This window comes from Stenella coeruleoalba (genome assembly GCF_951394435.1).
Source record: "Stenella coeruleoalba genome assembly, chromosome: 17".
Classification (NCBI taxonomy): Eukaryota; Metazoa; Chordata; class Mammalia; order Artiodactyla; family Delphinidae; genus Stenella; species Stenella coeruleoalba.
The window spans coordinates 74,658,873-74,676,634 of record NC_137163.1 but is presented as its reverse complement, the minus strand read 5'-3'; the positions used below and the strand labels follow the sequence as shown (position 1 = coordinate 74,676,634).

The 17,762-nt window shown below is 42.0% G+C and overlaps 1 long non-coding RNA gene across 2 annotated transcripts; it reads left to right on the top strand.

The window, feature by feature from the left end:
* Nucleotides 1–336: 336 nt before the first annotated feature.
* On the top strand, nt 337–17,671 carry LOC307176330. Of its 2 annotated transcripts, XR_013824718.1 has the most exons (7): nt 337–637; nt 11,276–11,414; nt 12,223–12,269; nt 15,602–15,722; nt 16,481–16,599; nt 17,108–17,256; nt 17,599–17,671. It is a non-coding gene; the product is annotated as an uncharacterized lncRNA (long non-coding RNA). The 2 variants fall into 2 exon arrangements; XR_013824717.1 differs by lacking the exon at nt 17,108–17,256.
* The last annotated feature ends 91 nt before the right edge of the window (nt 17,672–17,762 follow it).

The window sequence follows — 17,762 nt, the reverse complement described above, 5'->3', positions numbered from 1 at the left end:
ATGAAAGCAAGGGTAGTCATCAGTGGATCCACTGAACGGTAACTTAAGAAATAATGAACTGTAACGTGCCTTCCCTGATCAAGCTTGATTTAATTGTCTTCCAAGGGTCACGTAGCCTAAACAAGTTGCTTGCCAGAGTTGTTTTTCAGGAACTTGGACTCAGCTGTGTCCAGTCTGAGCTTGAGCCGGCTAAGACTGGTCAAGACCCCCCGACCCTCCAGCTGCGCGCACTCAAATTTCTGATCGGTGCCCTTTTGACCTCAGAGAGCCCAATACTCCACTCCCAGAAGAGGCATCCCATGGAGAAGCTCGTAGCTTAGTTGCACCTGCTCAGAACGAGGATTGACTCCCCCTTCCCTTATAGCCAATCACCTTGCCCCACGTCTCCACGCTCACTCCCCACGCCTCAGCTCATTCCATAAATAGCCCAAGCCTTGGCGTCCTTGGGGCTGGTGGGGTTGAGGCTTGCCTGCCTGCCTGGTGAAGAAGCCCTTTCTCTGCGGCAAGTCTTAGTGTCTGGGCGTTTGGCTTGCTGTGCTGTGGGCGAGTGAGCCTGGTTCCGTAACGCTATGTTTTAATTTTTTCGGACAGACTGTTTCCCGAAGTGGCTGCATTGTTTTACGTTCTCACCAGCAAGGTAAGAGGGTTCCAGTTTTTCCATGTCCTTGTCAACAGTTACTTTTGTCTTTATGTTTTTAATGACGGCTATCCTATTTGGTGTGAAATAATAACTCATTGTGGGTTTGATTTGCATTTCCCTAATGACCAAAAATGTTAAGCATCTTTTTATGGGGTTGTTGGCCCCTTGTAAATCTTGGGAGGATGTGTATCAGATATGATTTTCAAATATTTCCTCCTGTTCTGCGGGTTGTCTTTTTCACTTTCTTGTTCATATCTTTGGACGCACAAAGGTTTTCAATTTTGTTGAAGTCCAATTTACCTGGTTTTTTTTTTTTTTTTTTTTTTTTCCGGTATGTGGGCCTTTCACTGTTGTAGCCTCTCCCGTTGCGGAGCACAGGCTCCGGACGCGCAGGCTCAGCGGCTATGGCTCCCGGGCCCAGCCGCTCCGCGGCATGTGGGATCCTGCTGGACTGGGGCACGAACCTACGTCCCCTGCATCGGCAAGCGGACTCTCAACCACTGCGCCACCAAAGAAGTCCCTGTCTTTTTATTGTTTATTTTGAGTGTCTAAGGACTACTGCCAAATCCAAGGTCATGAACACATAACATTTATGTTCTCTCCTAAAGAGTTTTATAGTTTTAGCGCTTATATTTAGGTAATTTGATCCATTTTGTGTTTAACTTTTGTATATGGTATGAGGTTGGGGGTCCAACTTCACTGTTCTGTACGTGGGTATTCAGTTGTCCAGCACTGTTTGTGGAAATGAATGCTCTACTGAAATCTCTCGGCACCCTTTTTGAAAAACCAATTGACCATACAGGTAAGGGTTTATTTCTGGCGTCTTTTCTTCCCTTTGATCTTTAGGTCTATCCCTATGCCAGCACCCAAGTCTTTTACTGTAGGCTCGTAGTCAGTTTGGAAATCAGGAAATGTGTGTCCTCCCGCTTTGTTTTTTTTTTTTGAGGTACGCGGGCCTCTCACTATCGCGGCCTCTCTCGTTGCGGAGCACAGGCTCCAGACGCGCAGGCTCAGCGGCCGTGGCTCATGGGCCCAGCCGCTCCACGGCATATGGGATCCTCCCGGACCGGGGCACAAACCCGCGTCGCCTGCATCAGTAGGCAGACTCTCAACCATTGCGCCACCAGGGAAGCCCCCGCTTTGTTCTTTTTGAAGATTTGGATATTCTGTATCTCTTACATTTGCATATGAATTTTAGAACTAAGTTGTAAATCTCCGCAAAAAAAAACTGATTTTTTTTTTTTTTTTTTTTTTTTTTTTTTGCGGTACGCGGGCCTCTCACTGTTGCCTCTCCCGTTGTGGAGCACAGGCTCCGGACGCGCAGGGTCAGCAGCCATGGCTCACGGGCCCAGCCGCTCCGCGGCACGTGGGATCTTCCCAGACCAGGGCACAAACCCGTGTCCCCTGCATCGGCAGGCGGACTCTCAACCACTGTGCCACCAGGAAAGCCCCAAACTGGAATTTTGATAGGGATTGCATTCACTCTGATCAATTTGGAGAGTATTATCATCTTACCAATATTAAGTCTTCTGATCCATTAAAATGGGATGTCTTTCCATTTATTTCGGTCTTCTTTAAATTTCTTTCAGTGCTGTTTTGTAGTTTTCAGTTTACAAATCTTCCACTCTTCTTGTTTAATTTATTCCTAAGTTATTTTATTCTTATGCTATTGACAAGGAATTTTTTCTGTTTCATGTACAAATTGTTCATTGTTAGTATATAGAAATAAGCTGATTTGGGGGTGGTTTTTTTGCATTTTCTGAACTGGTTTATTAGCTCAGTTTTTTTGGTGGGTTCTTCAGGCTTTTCTTTTTTTTTTTTTTTTTTTTTGCGGTACGCGGGCCTCTCACTGCTGTGGCCTCCCCCGCCGCGGGGCACAGCCTCCGGACGCGCAGGCCCAGCGGCCACGGCTCAGGGCCCAGCCGCTCCGCGGCACGCGGGATCCTCCCAGACCGGGGCACGAACCCGTGTCCCCTGCATCGGCAGGCGGACTCCCAACCACCGCGCCACCAGGGAAGCCCTAGGCTTTTCAATGTACAAGATAATGTTTTCTGAAAATAGTTTTCCTTTCAAATATGTATGTCATTTCTTGCCCTGATGCCCTGGATATAATTTACGGTACAGTGTTGAGTAGAAATGGTAAGAGCAGATGCACTTGTTCTGTTCCTGATCTAAGGGGAGAAGCTTTTATTCTTCCACCATTAAGTATGATGTTGGCTGTTGATTTTTCTTAGATACCCTTTATCGTGTTAAGGAAGTGCCCTTCTATTTCTAGCTTTTTTAGTGTTTTTTTTATCATGAAAGGGTGTTGGTCTTGGGACTCATCCTCTTTTATATGCATACTTTTTCTGCATCTATTGAGATAATCATGGTTTCTGTCCTTATTGTATTAATGTGATGTATGTCATTAATTGATTTTTTGTGCGTTGGACCACCTGTGCATTCTAGGGATAAATCCCACTTAGTAATGGTGTATAATGCTTTTCATATGTTGCTATATGCAGTTTGCTAGTAGTTGTTTTGTTTTGTTTTTGCGGTACGCGGGCCTCTCACTGTTGTGGCCTCTCCTGCTGCGGAGCACAGGCTCCGGACGCACGGGCTTATCGGCCATGGCTCACGGGCCCAGCCGCTCCGCGGCATGTGGGATCTTCCCGGACCGGGGCACGAACCCGTGTCGCCTGCATCGGCAGGCGGACTCTCAACCACTGCGCCACCAGGGAAGCCCAGTTTGCTAGTATTTTGTTGAGAGTTTTTACATCTCTCTTCATAAGGAATATTGGTCTGTAGTTAATTTTACTTGTAATAACTTTATCCGATTTTGGTATCGGAATGAGAAAGTGATCTCTCCTAATTTGTGAAGAATTGGTGTTATTTCTTATTTAAATGTTTGGTAGAACTCAGCAACGAAGCTGTCTGGTTCTGGGCTTTTCACGAATTTTTTTTTAATTTCAACTTCAATATTTTTCTTGTTAAAGTTCTATTCAAATTTGTATTTCTTCCTGCGTCAATTTAGATAGTTCGTGTCTTTCTGCAATGTGTCTGCTTCATTTGGGTTATCTAATTTTCTTGCATACAATTGTTCTTACCATTCCTTTTTTTAAAAAATTTCTGTAATGTTGGTAGTAATGTCTCCTATTCTTCACTTTAGTAAATTGAGTCTCCTTTCTCTCTGTCAGTCTAGCTAAAGATTTTTCAGTTTTTTCCTTTTCAAAAGAACCAACTTTTGGTTTTGTTGACTGTCTGTTTTCTATTCTCAATTTCATTTATTTCTGCTCTGATACTTATTTCCTTCTTGCTGCTTGACTTGGGTTTATCTTGCTCTTATTTTTCTAGGTTCTTAAGATGAAAGGTTATTAGTTTGAAATCTTTTTAATATATGCAATTGTAAGTTTCTCTGTAAGCACTGCTTTTGCCACATTAATTTTGGTATTTTTTATTCATCTCAAAGTACCAATATTTTCTACTTTGTTTTCTTCTTGATCCATTAGTTAAGAGTGTGTTGTTTAACTTCCACATATTTGTGAATTTCCCAAATCTCTTTGTTACTGAATTCTAATTTCATCCCATCATGATTAGAGAACATACTTTGTAGGATTTCAAATCTTTAAATTTATTGAGACTTGTTTTCTCACCTAACATATATCTGTCCCAGAGAATGTTCCACATAGACTTGAGAGGATGTTGTACTCGGCTGTTGTTGTGTGACATGTCCTATATGTTAGACACGTCAAGTCTAGTTCGCTTATACTGTTGTTCAAGTATTCTATCCCTGTTGGCCTCCTATCTATTCTGTTATTGAAAGTTAGGCAATTCTACAAAAATAGAGGCTTTAATACCTATTTCTCTCTCCAGTTCGGTCAGTTTTGCTTCATGTATTTTGGGGCTCTGTTGTTAAGTGAATATTAAGTGAATATATACCTATAATTTCTTGATTAACCCTTTTATCATCCTAAAATGTCTCTAGCAATAATGTTTATCTTACATGTGCTTGATTTTTCTCCTATTAATGTGTATTTTAGGAAATATTAAACATGTTACAACCATAGCACAAACCAGAAGGTAATATGAAGTTAAATTTTTGTTGTATTAGAGTTCATTTATTACTTTTTTTGCTAATGTATATTTGTGCTAGAAATATGATTCTGCGTCATGTTTTAAAAACTTAATGCTTATATCTCCCTCTAGTGGACAGCCATATACACTGACACTTCCTCTAGTTACAGAAACTAGAAGCAACCCACCCTAACACTCACTGATGGAACCATGAACTAGAATCCTAGAAAGCACTGTATAAACCCAACTCGTAGAAACAGAGCCCAGTCTTGCACCCCACACTTTGGAGCCACCAGAACCTAGGCTTGTGGAACCTCCATTCCGTTGTTATAAGCCAAGGCACTGGTGTTCTCAAAACAAGGTGGCAAGCCCAGGAAGGTGCAGGACCCTGGAGAAGCTCTGAACCCAGAGACACCAGGACGAGTCCACGTGAGCTTTTCTTTTTTTGTAGCATGCGGACAGAGATGAGAAACCCAGCAGTGGGTCAGGTTGCCAGTCACAGCTGCTGGTTGACTCACGCTGACCACACGGTTGTTGCCAGGCGGTGGTGCTGGATCTCTATGTAATGTGCTTCCCCTGTGACTGTCCTCAAGATTTTCCCCTTAACTTTGGTTCTCAGCAGTTTGGCAGTGATGTTTTTAGGGGTTTTTGTCTTTCTTGAATCTGGCTTGTGTTTTCATTGATTTTGGAAAATTCTTGCCTGTTAGATCTTCAAGGATTCTTCTGCCCCTTTCTCTTTTTCTGGGACTCCAATTACATGTATGTTAGTTATCCCACAGTTACTCCTTATTGTTTTTCTCTTTGTGTTTGTGTGATTCCTACTGACTTATTTTCAAGTTTATTGATTCTTCTGTAGTTTCCAGGCTGCTAGTAAGCTTACTTAAGAAATTCTTCATCTCTGATCCCATGTTTGTTTGTTTCTAGCATTTCCACTTGACTGTTTCATGGTTTCCATCTTTCTAATGAAATTCCCCATCTGTTAATGCCTGCTGTCCATTTATTCCACTAGATCTTTTAACATTTTAATCATCGTTATTTTAAATTCCCTGTCAGTTCTAACATCATGGTCATCTGAGTCTGGATCTGTTGAATGCTTTATTGCTTGAAGATGGTTTGATTTTTCTTACTTTTTGGAGAATCCATCTATGATGAGATTTAAGTTCATCAATGTGAAGTAGCAGGAAATAAAAACTCACCGTGAGAATCTATACTGGGGACTGTGGTTCAATAGGAAGGCTTGAATGTTTCTGGTCAAGAGCTGACTCTGGTTGAATATATGACTGAGGCAGAAAATGGAAAATCAGAATCGAGAGGGAGAACTGGAATTTGATTTGTGCAAGCTAGAGCACGCAACCAAGGCACAGATAGCCAGGAGCCCCGGAAGGCTGCATCCTAAGACAAAGAGTTAACAAGAAAAATATCGCTTAGACATTTAAACAGAAGATTTTTTTTGTCTAGTATTTTAGGGGTTTTAGTGGAAAGGAGGAATTCTTCAAGAGGTTAGCAGTGAAGTTGCTCTGATAATTGTTGATGTGCTGTGTGCTCCCCAGATGACGGAAGGATGAGGGGTTTTCTTCCCTCACCTGAAACCAAATCGGGGTTTCAAAGAACTACTCCGGGAGCTTGTCATGTGCCCCTGGCATTTGGACGACACAGCTAATAGACTTGCTGGAGCCACGAGAGTGAGAGGAGAGACACCTTCATAGAAGTAGCCTCTACGGCCAGAATTGGGCAGAGGGAGTCTCTGGTTTAGTCATCTTGAAAAGGACACACCCAAAAGGATGGTCCGGGGGAGACGAGGGAGACGGCTCCAGAAGGAAGGGTGTACGTGGGATGAAACTTCAAAAAGCAGGAGCTGAGGGCGGGTTACAAAAAAAGGGCTTGCTGGTAGGAGGTCCCCCAAGGACAGGGGCGCTAAGACTATACCGAGCGTACCATCGGAGAAAGCACCGAAATAGACGTTGGAGACCAGATGACAACCGCTCCAGCTTCTAAGCTCCACCCACAACTCTCCTTTCCTGGAGGGAGGGCGGGGCCGGAGGCTGTACTAAACCTCAGGCCTCCAGTGCAGGGGCTGGTCAGGGAGGAGGCAGAAGACGGTCGAAGCCCCTCCCTTTCTCACTGCAGGTTTCCAAGCTCGAGGCAGACATTATCAGCTGGAGGGGAGAGGCTTAAACTGCACCTAAAGAAATCAAACTTTGAAAATAATCTGCGCGTAAGACGAGGAACTGTGGGATCTGCCCGCAATCCTCGGCTGTTCAGGGAAAAAATGAGCTACTTTAAACTGTCATCCCTAATAAACAGCTGCTTCAATAAGCCAGTTCAGTACATTCTCTGGGTAATCATTTAATCTAAATTTCCAAGTGTGTTAATAGAGATGTACCTACTGGGCTTTCTTAATACATGTAACATTAAAAATCTCGGGCTTCCCTGGTGGCGCAGTGGTTGAGAGTCCGCCTGCCGATGCAGGGGACACGGGTTTGTGCCCCGGTCCGGGAGGATCCCACATGCCGCGGAGCGGCTGGGCCCGTGAGCCCTGGCCGCTGAGCCTGCGCGTCCGGAACCTGTGCTCCGCAATGGGAGAGGCCACAACAGTGAGAGGCCCGCGTACTGAAGGAGGAAAGAAAAAAAAAATCTCTATACCTGTACTTAAATCTCTTTCTTGTTTCTACTGTTGTTTACATGTATCTTTCTTCATCAGATTTATCTATTTTAGTGAGTTTTTCAAATAACAAACTTCTGATATTGGTCAAATCTGTTTTTGTTTTCTGTTTCATTTCTGCTTTTATATTGATTCCTTCTGTTTTTTGGGGGGTTATTTGAAATACTTTGCCTCTCTTCCTGAATTATATGCCTAGTTCGTTTTCAATCTTTCTAGTTTTTTAATGTCTGTTTTTAAGGCTATATTTTCATTGAATGCTATTTTAACACTTTTTAAATTCTTAACCAAAGCTTGCAGAAACACCCTTTTCCTTTTACAGTATTCAAGTAAATTTTTTTTCATAAGGCAGTGAGATTCAGAATGCCAAGAGACAGGCTTCAGATGAAAGTTTTTCAAGACAGTCCCATTTATTTTTCACTTAAGATCATTAAGAAATTGAATATTCTTTGCTGTGATTTCCCAACCATCTTATATTTAGACTTCTTCAACATCGTTTCAGAGTTGTGTACAGTGAAGAAACTCCCCTTTTTATTTCTTTTTATGTCTTGGGAGAGACACAAACAGGAGAGACCTTCACAGACCAACTCTGTGAAAGAGCCTGGTCATTGAATCCAGAAATAATTGGCGGTGATAATGTTTAACTTCATAACTTTTCAGTTTTTCTCGGAGTACCGAAAGACAGATTTCTTCAGTTTTCTGAAAGATGTGGGTCCAAGTCAGCAAGCAAGGGTGAATTTCCCTGCCTTAGAGCAAGCTATAAGGATTCAGCAACACATCTCATTTTTTTCCTCCTTTTGCTATAATTTATTTAAACTTCCTCTTGAGGGCGTGGCCTCAAATTGTGTGGAACTCTGCTCTCCTAAGTGACAATTTATTTGGTCTACCTTTTTTTCCCAAATGAAGTATTGTGACATGGCAAATTGCCAAGAAACCTTAGCTGGTGAGACATGATTTCTAAAGATTCCTTAGCCTAGTCTACTTTTCAGCGTTTACTGATTGGAAATTGATGGATGTCTTTAGGGCATAATGAATCCTTGCATTTGGCCATTAGCCAAGACGAAGTGCAAGAAAATAGCTGTTATCTGGTTCAGCTGCAACAGTGAAATAATGACATGCAAAGGCAGGGCTGTCCTGCATGGGTGGCTTCACCCGCCTGCTTAGGGATCACCATCTGTGAGTTCTAAACTGGTTACTAATTAGGCAATGTGTCCACCCTGGTTTTAGGTTTGTTTAATGAATAACTTTATGGCCTCTATATCGTATTGAGTTTTTATACAGTAGTAGATAACGTTATTTTATTGTGGTTTAAAGTGATAAAGATGATCTAAATTTTAAGCGGGTGAGCCCAGTGATGTTATTTCTGGCTCTAATAGTTTTGATCCAAACATCAAGTTCTCCTTCTGAGGTGTTTGATTTTCCTTCAGCCGATGAGGAGATATTTCCCATAGCCTCTCGGGCTGTGGCCTCAAAGCAATATTGATAATTGATAATGACATTGCTTTCATGAAATCATCGTTCATCATTCTTTGGATCAATGTAAGAACTGCCCGGCATTTTCCCAAGCAGTAGTGGTACAGTATGGCCCCCACTGTCCCTGAAGCTTAGAGCAAGGCAGATATTTTTCAGAAGATGTGGTGACAGAAATGCCAGGGTTCCCAAACCGAGCCAGGAAAATCTCCTGTAGGATTAGCCATGTAGAAAGGGAAGCCATCAGTCACCAGCATAAGTTAAAAATCGAAGACCTCTGGTTAGAAGAATAGAGAACTGATACTTCTGAGGATGTGGAAACTTCCTGGGCAGGTTTCAGATCTTCACATACCATGGGATTCTGATGTCATACCCTAGAACTGAGTTCATCTCTTATTAACTGTCTGGCTGTTATCAGTTCTGCTTCCTGTGTGACATGTATGTAACATACCGTGACTCATTATGAAACACTACTTTCCAGTTCATCTGAACACGTTTCATCATTCCACAGGTTGTACCTGGTCCACTACAGGTATTGATTGGGCACAGGTGTTATGCTGGAAAACTTAACCCACAAGGATAACTAAATACTGGAAACTCGGACACATTGCACCGTGAGCTGTGCACAGCTGCACCCCCTGCCCAGAGATTCCCGCAGTCCCTACCCACCACACCTTTCCTCACCCATACCCCACCCTCCATCCGACCTCAGTCCCAGCGCATCCGTTCCTACAGCCATGTCAGTGTTTATTCCTATGTATTCTTATTCCGGGTTTGCATCTTTCTCTAGTCCACAGAATTTTTAAGGATTGGCTGCAATGAAACATTTCCACACGGCATCCCTGTTATATACCACAAATACAAAGTTGAAAAAGAATTTCTTTACTTAGCGAATAGTTTGCCTTGCTGGTAGAAATTTATTTATACTCGTTAACGCATATATGTGGAATCTAGAAAAATGGTATAACTGAACTTGTTTGCAGAGCAGAAATGGAGACATTTCTGTCTCCATTTCTCCATTTGCAGAGCAGAAATGGAGATGTAGAGAACAAACGTACGGATGCCAAGGGGGAAGAGGGGGTGGGATGGAGTGGGAGATTGGGATTGACATATATACACTACTATGTATGAAATGGATGACCGGTGAGAACCTACTGTGTGGCACAGGGAACTCTACTCAGTGCCCTGTGGTGACCTGGATGGGAAGGAGATCCAAGGAAGAGGGGATATATTGTGTACATGTGGCCGATTCACTTTGCTGTACAGCAGAAACTAACGACATTGTAAAGCAACTATACTCCAATTAAAAAAAGTTCATGCTCAAATATTGTTGGCTATATCGCCACTCATCCTAGACGTTGCTTCAAAGTTGAATGTGTAGACGCCAATTACCAACATTATTCGTTTCAGCGCATTGGTTCCTCTTATCAGTTACTTCAAAGAAAAGTTTGATCACTTCTTTGGAGGTGGGTTTGCTCCCATACAGCTCAGCCTCTTCCCACAGGTACCTCCTAAACATTACTGGGCATTTTTAATACATAGAGTCCTTGCCTGCTTCTGCACATAGAGGCCGCCGAGTAAGGGGAGGCTGGTACACACTCAGTCTTTCCTAAGTATAAGGGTATATCAGATAGTTAAAAGTCATGCCACCTCTCGGAGAGGGAAGAGTCTCTTCTAGATATGATACATGGAAGTCCAGCCTTGAAGAGTAGTTGCTGTTAGCAAGAGGATCAGGAAAACATACTGGAAAAGGAAAATAAAGGAGCAACTTAAAAGATTGCCAGAGGGCTTCCCTGGTGGCGCAGTGGTTGGGGGGTCCGCCTGCCGATGCAGGGGACACGGGTTCGTGCCCCGGTCCGGGAAGATGCCACATGGCGCGGAGCGGCTGGGCCCATGAGCCATGGCCGCTGAGCCTGCGCGTCCAGAGCCTGTGCTCCGCAACGGGAGAGGCCACAGCAGTGAGAGGCCCGCGTACCGCAAAAAAAAAAAAAAAAAAAAAAAGAAAAAAAATGATTGCCAGATCTTAAGTTATATTTACTATATATTCTTTCATCTTGCATGTTCGGTATTACTTGACCATTAATTTTGCACTTTGTGGCTTAGTTCCTAGGTAGTTCATTTGGACAAAGCGAAGTTTCCCTTTTTACCTAAATCTTTTTGGCACATAATTCTTTTTGGCACATAATAAGTTGTGAATTCTTATTCTGGTTTATTCGGCAGATTCTATCAAATTGTTTCCCTGGTTTATGTAAACAAAAATGTGTAAGACTAAGCAAGTAAAGTTTGATTCTAATCTGAATAATGAATGATAAAAATCAAGTCCATCAACTTTGTTAAAAATGGTTAGTAACAATCAATATTTAGTATGGGTTTTGTTTTTATGTTTAATTGATATAGAAAAATAATACACTAAGTAAATTTAAAACCCTTGTTTCTATTTTTCTTTACCCAAGAGTTGAACAACAAGGGTTTGAACCGTGTGGGTTCACCTATACACAGATTCTTTTCAATAAATATACAAAAATATACATGGAAAACAAAGTGTGCAAGACTTGTATTGAAGTGGTTAGCCTGTCCTTACATAGGCATATGGTAAGTGATATTTAATATTTTCTTATTGTTTTATAACTTTGCTTTCGAAGAATTACAGTACAGTATGCCTCTCTGTCATAATTGGAAGAACTGCATGTCAGCCTACCATCACGAGTAAGTGTTCTTTTTTAAAGTGTAACAGTATTTCCAATACTGTATTATGAATATGACTAATTCTGTGTGCCATGAAATTTTTATAAAAATTCATTAGTGTACAGGCTGAGCTACTGTGAAGCAATCGTACTGATTACATGAGGCTACAATAGAGCAGTCATATTGCTGCTGCTTCATTATCAGTGCATGAATCGTTACACTTGTAAATATGAGTATTTTTGTTATAATACAAAACACTGCATGTTATGTATCATCCAAGACTATTGATAGAGGTACTGACAGATGATTCATTTTGTAAACAGTGGACGTAAACTTACTGTATCCATAAATACAGTACAGCACTGTAAATGTGTTTTCTCTTATGATTTTCTTAACACTTTGTCTCTAGCTTTATTGCAAGAATACAGTATATAATATAAAACAAAATATGTATTAATCTACTGTTATCGGTGAGGCTCCTGGTCAATAGGAGGCTATTAGTAGTTAAGTTTCGGGGGTGTCAAAAGTTACACGTAGATTTTTGACTGAGTTGGGGGTCAGCACCACATTGTTCAAGGGTTAACTGTTTAAAAGGATGATTGTAAATCTTCGAAAGGAAGAGGTGTGTTTTGTTTTGATTTATTATTATTTTGTTGTGAATTTCCACATTTCCTTGTGGTCAGAAAATGTGATCTTTTATGAATTCTGCTTTTAGGGCTCTGTTTAAAATTTTTCAGTGTGGCCTAACATATCATCAGTTTGGTGAGTACTCCATGTGGATTTCACAATAAAGTACTGTATGTTTTTACATGTTAAGAGTAGGTTCTATATCTCTTTTAATAAGAATTATTAATTATATTAAATTTTTTTATATCCTTTGATATTTTGATTTCTGAGTTATAAACTTTCCTGCTGTGGTTGAGGATTTGTCAATTTCTCCTCATCGTTCCGTCGATTTTTGGTCGCTGTATATTTGAAGCTGTGTTGATAGGTATATACAACTAGCCCTCAGTATCCATAGGTTTTCCAACTGTGGAATCAACTAGCCTGGATCGAAAATATTTGAAATAAAAATTCCAGAAAGTTCCAAAAGCAAAATTTGAATTTGCACACTGCCGTAGCATTTACATTGTATTTATAACTATTTACATAGCGTTTATATTGTATCAGGTATTACAAGTAATCTAGAGATGATTTAAAGTATATGGGAGAATGTATGCAGATTATATGCAAATACTATGCCATTTTATGAGATTTGAGCATCTGGATTTTGGTACCCATGAGGGGTCCTGGAACCTGCCCCCAGTGGATACCCAGGGACAAATGAATAGGTTCATGATTAAGGAATGACTATTTCATTAATAAAAGCTTTATGCCATATAGTCAAATTAGTTTTATATTTATGTTGTTAGCCTGTCTTCTTTATATCAGTATTTGCCTTGAATATCTTTTCCATATTTACAATTAAAAAATTTTTAATGTGTGGTTTTTAAAGACCAAAGAGCTGAAATTTGTTTATCACAGTATGAATGAGAGCTTCTGTCTTTTAACGGAATGAAACTATCCTTTTCATGTTTATTTTAGTTTCTCATATCTGTCCGTTCTACTTTTTATTTGTCCATCCTACTTTTTAGTTTCCAGTTATCACTTTATTTCTTATCCCCTTCCTACTTTTATTGGCTTGAGGGTTTTTTTCCCCTCTATATTTAATTTTCATTCTCTTGTGACGTAGAAGATATGTAGGTATATATGCACATATATGTATTTGAAATTATGTATATTTGAAATGTATATATTATTGAAATTATATATAAGGAGAATATATACATAGAAGCAAACCTCCAGGATTATGTTCTAATAGTTCTGTACTCCAATTCTTACACCTAGAAGCAACCTGCTCTTTCAGATGTTCACTTACTTTTAACAGCTAAAATATATATCTGTATATTTATGTATTAGCTATTGGAAATTAATGTTTCAATGTCAGTGGCGCTCTCTTGCTTCTTGTATTGCGCTTGGAGTTGCTGTGAAATGTGCTTGCCTTCAAATCAGCTGCTCTGCCTATGCTTTGGGCTAACACTTCCTTCAGGCCTTTTTTCTGGTGGGGCAAAAAGCAGCTCGGCACCTGTACAGGTTGCCTAGGTGCTTCTGAGTGTCTCAGAGGGGAGGGGTCTGTTCCACTAGGACCTGCCTCAGTGAATTCCCAGCAGCAGACGGCCTGCCGGTTGAGTCACAGGTGGCCATGGGGAGTGGTGTCCAAGGCAGGAAGCTAAACAATCTCTCTTCACAGAGGCCACATGTGCTAGGGTGGTGTAGTAGCCAGAGCAACGACCTCCCCAAGATGTCCACGTTCCAATGCCCAGAACTTGAGAATGTGCACAGGCAACGTGCACAGGTGCTGAGCTGCTTTTTGCCCCACCAGAAAAAAGGCCTGAAGGAAGTGTTAGCCCAAAGCATAGGCAGAGCAGCTGATTTGAAGGCAAAGCACGTTTCACAGCAGCTCCAGCCCAAATAAGTAAATACAAGAAGCAAGAGAGCACCACTGACATTGGAAAGGGATTTTGCAGGTGCTGTTAAGTTAATGATCATGAGATGGAGAGACTATTGCATCATCCCTGGGTCCTTATAAGAGGGAGGGGAAAGGTAGGTGTGGTGGCAGAAGCAGAGTTTGGAGGGATGCACTGGAGATGGAAGAAGGACCCCTGAGTCAAGGAATGCTGGCATCCTCCCGAAGGGGAAGGAAATGACTTCTCCCCCGGAGCCTCCACAAGGGATACAACTCTGCCAACACCCCGAGTTCAGCCCATAAAACCCATTTCTGACTTCTGACCTCCAGAACAGCAAGATGATAAATCTGTGCTGTTCTAAGTCACTAAGTTTGTCATACGTTGCTACAGCAGCAACAGGAAGCTAAGGCAGGTGGCATCTTTCTCCAGCAGTAGTGATCTTTGGGTGCGGGTTACCTATTCTCCATGCCATCTTCAGTGAAAGGTCGTCCCAGCCAAACCGGCCAAAGCTGTTCAGGTAAACCTGCTTCGTCCTTCCTTGCCCCAGGCTCAAGAGAACGGACAGGTGCCTGTCACTGCACAGATGGGGCAGTGTGGAGGTTTGCGTGCGCTTCCGTGGAACAGCGCTGTTGCGTCTTACTGGCTGCTGGAAATGCAGAACGGCCCAGGCATGGAACTGGGGCTGGTGAGAGATGAAATATTGTTCAGAAAGGTGGGGGAAATGAAGCAAGCAAAGAAGGGCCCCGTGCCCTGAGGGAACCATGCCTGCAAGCTGGGAGGAAGGCCTGGTCCTCCGGGCTCATTCCTCTGCTCTGGCTGCTCCCCCAGGGACTCTTGGCCGTGGGTCTACAGGGGAAGGAAATTTCCAGGATTATGTCCTTACAGTTCTGCACCCCAGCTCCTACATCTAGAAACAACAGGCTCTTTCAGGTGGGTGGGTGCTTCCCAAGCACAAGGTGCGTTCTGGAGACTGGGCCCATCCCAGGACCCGACCTCACGGGGCCCAGATGCACTATCCGTTCACCACTCCTCTGACTCAGTATCAGAGCTGGTCCCCCATCTAACTTTACAGTAACTCTGTTTGGGGGGCCCTATTTTCTATACCTAGTCCTGAAATTTTATCTAAGTCATCATTTTGATTCTAGAAGACTCCATAACTTCAAATCTTAGAGGATTAGAGTATAGCTTCCTTTCCTCCAAGAAGTCTCTGACTTCTCGAACTGAACTGGAACTGGTTCTTCCTCCTCCTGTGTAAGAAAATTCTGCTTCAAGATGATTTTTCTGCCCCTGGCTGTGACTGGAAATCAAGTGGCAATCTCTCTATATAAAGAGAAAAGTTAAACTAATGCGGTTTTTGGCGGTACACCCATGACTGGGCTTAAATCCTCGTTGTGTGACTTACCGTGAATTTTTATGACTAACTTTGCACATGTTCATTATCTCTACTGACAGAAATCAAGTTTTACTGACCTTTGACAGTTTCTGGCGTATAAAAAATGCTCAATACGCATTAAATATTTTGAAATAATACTGTGACAAAGAATGCCAATTGCCTGTCAAGGTCCATTCTCCGTTCTCCTTTAATAGCAAAACCCCAGGAAATGTGCTTGGCTACGAGACGCTGTTTCTTAGACCCTTCTGCAACTAGATGTGGCCAGTGGGATATAATTTAAGTGGTCTCTGAAGCTTCTCAGAAGGCTTCTGTTGGGTAAGTGTGCCTCACGTGGCATATTGATTAATTTGAATTCAAGTTACTTAGGAAATGGCCAACACGGGAGGAATACTCTGACCCGCCCTTCTGTCTACCCAAAAGCAGGAAATATAGTCTCATGTGAAAGGTGCTCTCCCTGCATATGGAGGTGGAAAGACACCCTTGCCACCAAAGATCTGGATCTCAGGGCCAAGAAGCCTCTGTAAATAAACCTAGTTACTTCTGTAATTGACGACTGCAAAGCCCAAACTGAGTTTACATTCTTCACTAATTGGGCACCCGAATCTAAGCTTATTTGTCCTGTCAATTCCTCACAAATGTATTGTTTATTTGTCTAAAAAGTATAAAAGCTGCCTGCTTTGGCCACTTCTTAGGCCCCATTTCTATGAGGCCTCTGTGTGCAAGATGAAAATTCTTCTTTTTCTCCTGTTAATCTGTCTTGTGCTAGTTTTATTGGGTCCAGCCACAAGAACTTGAGAGGGGCAGAGGGGGAAATTTCCCATTCCCCAACACTTCATAAAAAGGGGGGCTTTTAGGCCCATCTGCTCTTTCTCTTCTTTTTGTCTGGGATGTGGATGTGATGGCTGGAGCACAGCAGGAATTTTGTATTAGATGATCTTAGTTCTGAATTTCTTTTATGTGAGGAAAAAGTTAACGTCTGTCTTATTTAAGATTCTTCATTTTAGGTTTCTGTTTACAGCTGAACACAATACTACTAAATCAAGCCTTTTTTCTTTTTTTTTTTTGGCTTGTAGAGCAAAAAAGAAAAGAAACATGGAGAGAGGATTGAGGAAACAGGATGCAAAAAACAAACCAAAACAGTGTTAAGATTCTAGGGGTGGTGTTTGCCCTGACGTCTTTCAAAGGACAAAACGTATGGTTTGTTCTACTATCACATGTGTTAGAGGCCGGGAGCAAACTTTCTTCACAATTAAAAAGCAAGCCATAGCAATATGCAAACACCTTAAGAAAGAAATCCTACAGAGGTACCTTCCTTCAGTGAAAGCAAGGGCTGGGTTAGTGGTTTCAGGAACTGCTATGCATTTCCCAACGTTAAGCTATCTGGTAAAGCCATGAAGACAAAGAAGGAAGTTGCAAAAGTATTTTCCTTTGTGTTTAAGGAAAAAAAAAAAGATGAAGGCTCCTAAATCAGATTTCTAATTTTGAGAAATCTGGTCACTTAGAAACAAATGCCCTTATATCTCAAAGAGGAAAATGCAAGCTCCCAAGTTCAAAGGCGGCATAGGGCAGGCTCTAGTGGAGATTGACTGAGCTTTTTTTTTTTAATAGTTGTTTGTTGTTTTTGTTGGTGCTCCTGTTATAAAGTTGGGTGGTGTGGTCTGCCCCAACCCTGTTTATCCCATATGCCCTGTTATTTTTAGTGTATGCTTTCGGAGAATGCAAAGCTTTAAATGATGCGCGTATGACTTTATGAAGAACTGGCTGTTCAAAGGAAACAGTAAGAATAGCATCAAAGTATAACTAAAAGAAGACTCCTCTTCCACATCTCAACACTAATCCTTCAGTCAAGGTTGGCTTTCCAAACTGCCACTTTCCATGATTTTATTTTCTTTAGTCATCGAGAATAAAATCTTGAAAAATGCAAAGCCTCAAACACTTTACCTTTCACACTCCTTTTCTCAGGAAGCTACTAGAGGATGTAGCTCTTCCAAAGCCAGGAGGGTGTGTGAAGGAAGGGGTGCAGGAGACCCAGGGGTGTAAGGACCAGGGTGACGGTGATGGAGAGTCCTCAGAAAACAGCTCTGAGGCTGACAGAGGAGTAAATTACTCAGATGGGGCTTGGGAAGGGAGGTCCCAGGGGAAATGGACAGGATGTGCAGATGGAAAAGTAATGCTGTAAGGTCTGTTGCAGCTCGATTGGGGAAACCAGGAAGAGTTACCTGGAAGACCACTCGGAACCAGTTCTAACTTGATTTAGAAACGAGATAAGACGGTATTTGCGCCTCCCACTGTAGAGCAGGTCGCACATCCTGCATCGGCTCTTAGGATTTAAGAATGAAAAAAGCCATGTCATCT